This window comes from Bubalus kerabau, chromosome 16 (assembly GCF_029407905.1).
Source record: "Bubalus kerabau isolate K-KA32 ecotype Philippines breed swamp buffalo chromosome 16, PCC_UOA_SB_1v2, whole genome shotgun sequence".
Taxonomy (NCBI): domain Eukaryota; kingdom Metazoa; phylum Chordata; class Mammalia; order Artiodactyla; family Bovidae; genus Bubalus; species Bubalus kerabau.
The window spans coordinates 18,660,702-18,668,650 of record NC_073639.1 but is presented as its reverse complement, the minus strand read 5'-3'; the positions used below and the strand labels follow the sequence as shown (position 1 = coordinate 18,668,650).

The window sequence follows — 7,949 nt, the reverse complement described above, 5'->3', positions numbered from 1 at the left end:
GAATTCCAAAATGAAATGAAGCATTATGGAAAAGAAATATAGTATGTACTGACAGTATCCTGCAGAGATTTTTTAACATATATTATCTTATTTAGTTCTCACATTAAACCTGCAAGACAGGGACTATTGCCTCTTCTGTTAGACATGGGGGGAAAGGGTGCTCAGAGAGGTTAAGTAATATGCCCAGCATCTGACTGACAGAACTAAGAGAAGGACCAGAGACTGTTTCACTCCAAAGTAATGAGCTTGTCTACGAGATCCCTCTAATTATCTACAGGGAGAGGAAAAATTCAAAACAGGTCTAATATTTATAAAGCAATTCAGACATTAAGTAGAAAACAGGCAGTTAGCAGGTTCTTATCAATGTCAAGGAGCGATTTCTACTAGTAGTAGGAATATTTTGAAGTAGGTAATGTTGGGTTTACAACCTTCCCATCTCCCAGCCTCCCTCTCCTTCCAGCCAGGGCCTGCATCATCCCCTCTATCAGAGCTCCCTTGCAGCTCCTGGAGTTTTCCAGAACTCTGATGAGGTCTCACATTCAGTCATAAAGACCAGGAAATAGTACTAGTGTCTCCTCTACAAGAAAAACAGAACAAAATCATCTAGGGACTTTGCCGGTGGTCCAGTGGCTAAGACTGTGCCTCCAATGCAAGGGGCCCAGGTTGAACCCCTGGTCAGAGAACTAGACCCCACATGCCACAATCAAGACTTCACGTGCCCCAACTAAAAACTCTGCTCCAACTGGAAAAGGTCTCGCATCCTGCAACTAAAACCAGGCTCAGCCAAATACATACATAAGAGAGGCAAACATCTCAGAGAGACAAACATCTTAAAAATGAATCCTTCCTTTCCGAACATCAACCTCTTACCAATATTTCCAGTGCCTCCGTATACCCCAGCTCAACCTGTGAAATGAGAGTACAATGCATCTGAGTAATATGTACCGCTTGAATGACAAATGCGGTTAACTCTTCCAAGAGAGATCTGTATTTTAGAGCTTTCAGTGAATTTCTAATGTTACATGGGGAATTTTATGAGCTGGGAGATGTTTTCCTTCCCGACTCACCCACTTTTCACATTCCCCAAGCAGTTAGGGGACCGCATACCCAGAAATCCACCATATGAAAGTTTGTCACATCTGGTCAACATGACCAGGTTTTGACTCGGTGAACCTTCCCGCTGCTGTCGTTTTCTCCTGAATAAACAGATTGAATCTTTTCATGAACGCTCTTCTACCGAGGAATGGCATCATGCCAAGAAAACCCTCTGGAGTCAGGGTAGCCATGACACATCCTCAAATTCTAGAAGAGTTGAATGGTGTTGTTTCTGCCCCCAAATATTTCACTAAATATCAATATTTATGTAACCAAAATATTAGGTCACCAAACTTTTAATTTTTTATGCAAAGTAGTCAAAATATGTTCTGTTCAGACATGTTACTTGCTTGGGTTTGTTGAATAGCTGGTAAGACCTGTCTTGCTTATTAGCATCAGAGCACACACAGCTAGACAGCCAGAGGAATTCTGAGAAACTGAAATGTTAAACTGAGTATTTACTTGTGAAGCCAAAGTTACACCAGGTTTTCTTTCACTTATTATTAAGGGAAAATTGCCTGGGTATTTAAAAATTCAAAGCTATATCTTCTGAAGCAGAATGGATAAGATGCCTCTACTGATGTGGAAGGCCAAATTTGCTTCCTGTAATGGCTGGAAATAAAAGGAGGGAGAAATATAAATAGCGGGAAAGGGAAACATACATTGGTCGAACATAGGAAACATAGATAGAAAGCTCTGCCATTTGCCCTTTATCACCTAATATATATTCTGTTCAATCACTGGCTCTGGGGGACATCTGCTCTAGGGATGTGATATGTTGTTGTTGTTCAGTCGCTAAGTCGTGTCTGACTCTTTGTGAGCACACTAGGCTTCCCTGCCCTTCATTATCTCCTAGAGCTTGCTCAAATTCAAGTTCATTGAGTCGGTGATGCCATCCAACCATCTCATCCTCTGTCACCCTCTTCTCCTCTGCCCTCAATCTTTCACAGCATCAGGGTCTTTTCTAATGAGTTGACTTTTAGTAGCAGATGGCCAAAGTATTGGAGCTTCAGTACTATGTTAGTGATATCAGAAGAGCAGAGTATTGTTCCCAGGCCTCTTCTGTACATGTCATACATTTTTTAGCACATGCGTGTGCACGCACACACACACACACACACACACACACACACACCATGCTCCTTACCTACCTACCTCTCAGTCCTTACCAGGCCCTCTGTCTTTGGGCCTTTGCTCGACTGTTTCCTCCTCCAGATACACTCATCCAGCCCTTAATTTTCCTCCCACTAATTAAATGTTACTAATTTCTCAGGGCCCATTGCAAATGTTGCTTTCTTCAAGATGTCTTTCCTGACCCTTCTCAAGGGGGACACATTTCTCCTGTTTGAGCCACTCAAGCACTATCTTTGGATTTACCATATGGGCCTTCTCTCACAGTTATTTGTGTCCAATAACTGACATTGGCCCCCTCCTAGAACTCTCACCAGAGAGGGATCCATGGCTCACCCATCCTTGCATCTTTAGTGATGCTTGGCACAATGTCTTGAGCACAGAAGCTATTCAGCTGGTGTGATACTGAATGAAAGTGAGAAGAAAACTGAGGAAGGGTAAAGATGAGACATAAACCTGGACTATTCTCTAATTTCTCCCTTAGAAAAGAGGATCCTTTTATTTTTAGGCTTTTTTTTCTTCTGTTTTCATTGGAGGATAATTGCTTTACAATGTTGTGTTGGTTTCTGCCATACATCAACATGAATCAGCTGCGCGTATACACACGTCCCCTTCCCCGTGAACCTCTCTCCCACTTCCCAGTGCATCCCACCCTTCTAGGTTGTCTCAGACCACAGGGTTCAGGCTCCCTGCATCATACAGAAAATCCCCCCTGGCTATCCATTTCATATAAGATAATGCATATGTTTCCAAGCTGCTCTCTCAGTTCATCCCACTCTCTCCTTCCCCCACTGTGTCCACAAGTCTGTTTTCTATGTCTGCGTCTCCACTGCTGCCCTGCAGATAGGTTCACCAGCACCATCCTAAAGAAAGATCCTTTTTAAATACTTCACATCTTCCAGGGCCCTTCCCAGCCTTGCTTCGAGTATGAAATTTAGCTGATCATTCTTACACTTTCCCTGTAGTTATCTGTGATCCTGAATAGAGGTGAGAATGCTCGTCTAGAGAAGTAACAGTGGGCAAGAGGCTGGTGCTCTCCATGCAGAACAAGAAGTGCCAGGAGGCTAGAATTTCAATAACTGGGACTGTTTGCTCATCTCCCACATGTACTTGCATTGTGGCCTTGCAGGTCAAGCTCTATATCATGGCTTTATGCCTAGTCCAAAACAATTACAGTTCATTTGTGACTTTTTCACAGAGGAGAGCTCCAGCAACAGACTCTAGTATCCTGTGGCTTTCTAGTCTCCTCTAAGCAATGGTATATAGATAGACCTAATTTTTTAACCCCAGTCTGGGCTCAACTCCACAGAACAGCATCTCAGACATGTTGAGAAAGATGTTTTAATCCCTAAAATAATAAGGGGAAAGGTCTGAGAGATGTTCTGAACAAGTTTAATATTTCACTAAATGTTGCAAGGTCTCTTGAATCCTTATGGCAGTAAAAATGCCAGAAAGAAAATTCTGCATTGCAAGAATGTCTAACCGCTTACTATAATGATCCAGCCACTTATGAGGAATGCAAAATGGAATACCTCAAGGAAAGGGGAGAATTTAGAAAACTGGACTTACTACCAAGAAAAGGCTTCCCATAAGCTTCCCACAAGCATGCAGGCAAATATTCAAATGATACTCAGGTTTTCCGATGTTCATGGAAATCATAATCACCTAAAATAATGGACCCAAGGAAATGTGTTTGCTTTACCCCTAATTATGGAAATAATTTAATCCGAAATAAAGATTAAAAAAAAAAACAAAAACAACATTGGCTTAGGCAGTAATCAGGAAAGAGTCTCTTTGTCCAACTTTTTAACAGTGCCTGATTGCCCTTGGGACATTTTAATTCTACTGAGTAACTTGTTATTTATGATATGACTTATTGCTAAGTCTTGTCTGATCAAGATCCCATAGACTGGGCTCCATCAGGCTCCTCTGTCCATGGGATTCTCCAGGCAAGAATACTGGAGGGGTGGCCATTCCCTCCTCCAGGGTATCTTCCCGACCCAGGGATGGAACCCAGGTCTCCTGCATTGGCAGGCAAATTCTTTACCACTGAGCCAATTTAGGAGCTCAGGTTACAACGCAGACAGATTCCCCCACCAGGCAGCCTCATCCAAGTCCTGCTGCTGTGTCTGCTCTTCCCACAAATACCACTGCCCATCAGGGGTCAGGGGCCAAGCCTTCTGTACATAGAGGGCTAGTGCTCCCAAATGGCCTGACCTGCTGACCAGGAGGAGGTCAGTGTGAGGCTTCCAGCAGACTTTGGCCCCTGTCCAGGAGTGATGTGAGGTTAAGGAAAGGCTCACCCGTGGCTTCCCTGCTTCTATTCTGGACATTTCTGTGTAGTGTGTTCCAACCCTACCACCCTTCTCTTCCTTCACCCCTACCCCACCATCCTGTGAGCTTTGCCAACCTTGGCTCTAGCCAAGTAACTCTCTTCTAGTCCCCCTCTTTGTTAAGGTATAAATGCTAGGGTCATCAGGCTTCTCTTATAGCTCAGTGGGTAAAGAATCCGCCTGCAATGTAGGAGACCGCAGTTTAAGTCCTGGATCAGGAAGATCTGCTGCAGAAGAGATAGGCTACCCATGCCAGTGTTCTTGGGCTTCTCTTGTGGCTCAGCTGGTAAAGAATCCGCCTGCAATGCAGGAGACCTGGGTTCCATCCCTGGACTCGAACCCAGAGAAATGCTCTTAAATGATACAAAGGGAAAGGGTACCCACTCCAGTATTCTGGCCTAGAGAATTCCATGGACTATATAGTCCATGAAGTCACAAAAAGTGGGACACGACTGAGTGACTTTCACTTTTTCACTTTGATTTCCATGTTCTAAGATTTAGCTTGGAAGTAGAGAATTGGATGGTATCTGTTTCTTCTTCTTCAGCTTCTCTAATTAGTCCAGATTTTGGTAGAACTGCAACTTGCTAGTTTTCCCAGGGAAAAGGTCAACTAGAGGCTCAGGAGGCAGAGCTGGGAGACCCACATGACAGGGTCGATGCTCTCAGACTAGAGGAAGAATCTTTCTCCAACCAGTCATCCTCAGGGGCAGCTTCCAGATAAATCGAGGAGAAATCATTTTCTTTTTAGCTAGTCCACAGGTGTGCCTCTCTGGCAACCTCGCATCCTCACCCCACAACACACATCTGGATCAGGACTGAATTTCCTAACCTCAACATGAACCCCTCTTCCCATGCGCCCCCTGCCTTTGTTACCTGGCAACAAAAGCCTGTACAGTATCATGGACCTACTGTACAGCACAGGGAACTCTGCTCAAGATTCTGTAAGAATCTAAATGGAAAACAATTTAAAGAAGAACAGATACATGTATATGGATAACTGAGTCACTTTGCTGTATACCTGAAACAAATTGATGCTTCTGAACTGTGGTGTTGGAGAAGACTCTTGAGAGTCCCTTGGACTGCAAAGAGATCCAACCAGTCCATCCTAAAGATCAGTCCTGGGTGTTCATTGGAAGGACTGATGTTGAAGCTGAAACTCCAATACTTTGGCCACCTGATGTGAAGAGCTGACTCATTTGAAAAGACCCTGATGCTGGGAAAGATTGGGGGCAGGAGGAGAAGGGGATGACAGAGGATGAGATGGTTGGATGGCATCATCAACTCAATGGACATGGGTTTGGGCGGACTCTGGGAGTTGGTGATGGACCAGGAGGGCTGGCGTGCTGTGGTTCATGGGGTCACAAAGAGTTGGACATGACTGAGCAACTGAACTGAACTGATACCTGAGACTAACACAACACTGTTAATCAACTAAGTTCCAATATAAAATAAGACTTTTTAAAAAGCCTCTACAACAAACTCTGCCACTTTCTTACTATGAGTGACAAAATGCCCAACCCCCCACAGCAGTGTGCTTTCACCTAGGAAAAAAGGGGTGTTCCCCAAGTGATAGCGGCTGGAAGAGAAGCCAAGGGGCCCCAAGACCATGTCAAGTTGCTTCAGTTTCCCCAGGGCCACCCTATACGATCCTCAGTTCTTCCAAAGTACCTTCAGTTCTTCTCCAATAATAAGAGCTGTTCACAAAGGTACCATCCCCACACATCACACCCCATGGCAGGGGGCATGCTGGCTGGTACGCCCGGAAGTGTCAATGCCCAGAAGCTCCTCAGACACATCTGGGAATCCTTCCCTTTGTTGGGAGGAAGAATAATAGACCTCGTCCCCGTCTGTTCCTCTACCCTGATGTTCTTTGGCAAGTGAGCAAGTTGTTTAGTCACTAAGTCATATCCAAGTCTTTTGAGAGCCCTTAGACTGTAGCCCCCCAGGCTCCTCTGTCCATGGGATTTCCTAGACAAGAATACTGGAGCGGGTTGCCATTTCTTTCTCCAGGGGATCTTCTTCACCAGGTATCGAACCCACATTTCCTGTGTTGGCAGGCAGATTCCTTCCCACTGAACCACCTGGGAAGCCCAAATTAGCAAGTACAAAGGAAAAAAGACAAGGGCAGTAGTTAAGGGCAAGGTCTTGAAGTCAGGAACGCCTGAGTTCAAACTACAGTGAGAACTCAGCAATGGCGGTCATTACCAGCAGTGAGTGAGGTCGGCTCAGCACTGTAATATGTGTGAGTGGCACCCCCTGGAACTGCTCAGGTCAGTGCCTGCAAGGACATTTTACCCCATAGCTCTGGAGAATCTTAAATAAAAATGAGGATCCTTAATTTAAAAGTCCACACGAAGGAGAAGGTAGACAGCTAGTGGGCAATTCTCAGCAGCAGCAATTCCATTTCCAGTTTTGCCCACATATAAATTTGTTTCAGAGTAATTTTAGAGTTACAGAGGAAGTAATTCTCCGTTATGATTTTTTTTCTGTATCAAGGGAATATAATGACACATTCCAGAACTTACTTTAAAAGGAGACTTGCATTTTTATTTTTATTTATTATTCATTTTTTAGCCACACTGCAGGGGGAAGGGGAATATTAGTTCTGCAACCATGGATTGAACCCACACCCCATGCAGTGGAAGCATGAAGTCTTAACCACTGGACCACCAGGGAAGTCCCAAGATTTGTATTTTTAATCCAATAACTACTTTGTATGTTTTCAATGAATACTGTAAAAAATAGAAAGGAGCTTTATTACAGTAAGTTCATGTCAGATCAGATCAGTCGCTCAGTCGTGTCCGACTCTTTGCGACCCATGAACCGCAGCACGCCAGGCCTCCCTGTCCATCACCAACTCCCGGAGTTCACCCAGACTCACGTCCATTGAGTCAGTGATGCCATCCAGCCATCTTATCCTCTGTCGTCCCCTTCTCCTCCTGCCCCCAATCCCTCCCAGCATCAGAGTCTTTTCCAATGAGTCAACTCTTTGCATGAGGTGGCCAAAGTACTGGAGTTTCAGCTTTAGCATCATTCCTTCCAAAGAAATCCCAGGGCCGATCTCCTTCAGAATGGACTGGTTGGGTCTCCTTGCAGTCCAAGGGACTCTCAAGAGTCTTCTCCAACACCACAGTTCAAAAACATCAATTCTTCAGTGCTCAGCCTTCTTCACAGTCCAACTCTCACATCCATACATGACCACAGGAAAAACCATAGCCTTGACTAGACGAAGTCAGGAGACACTAACTAGAATTTCTGAGTATGAAACAGGGTGTTAGGCATGAATAGAAGAGATGTTATGCAGATTAGATATAATTAGACATAATGATTAGACATAATCGTTATCATCAAGGAACTTCTAGTGTCAAGAGCAGAGATTCTTAACTGAGG

At 44.4% G+C, this 7,949-nt stretch overlaps 1 pseudogene; it reads left to right on the top strand.

The window, feature by feature from the left end:
* Window positions 1-2,807: 2,807 nt before the first annotated feature.
* LOC129630305 (COX assembly mitochondrial protein homolog) lies at window positions 2,808-3,900 on the top strand (annotated as a pseudogene).
* Window positions 3,901-7,949: the final 4,049 nt, after the last annotated feature.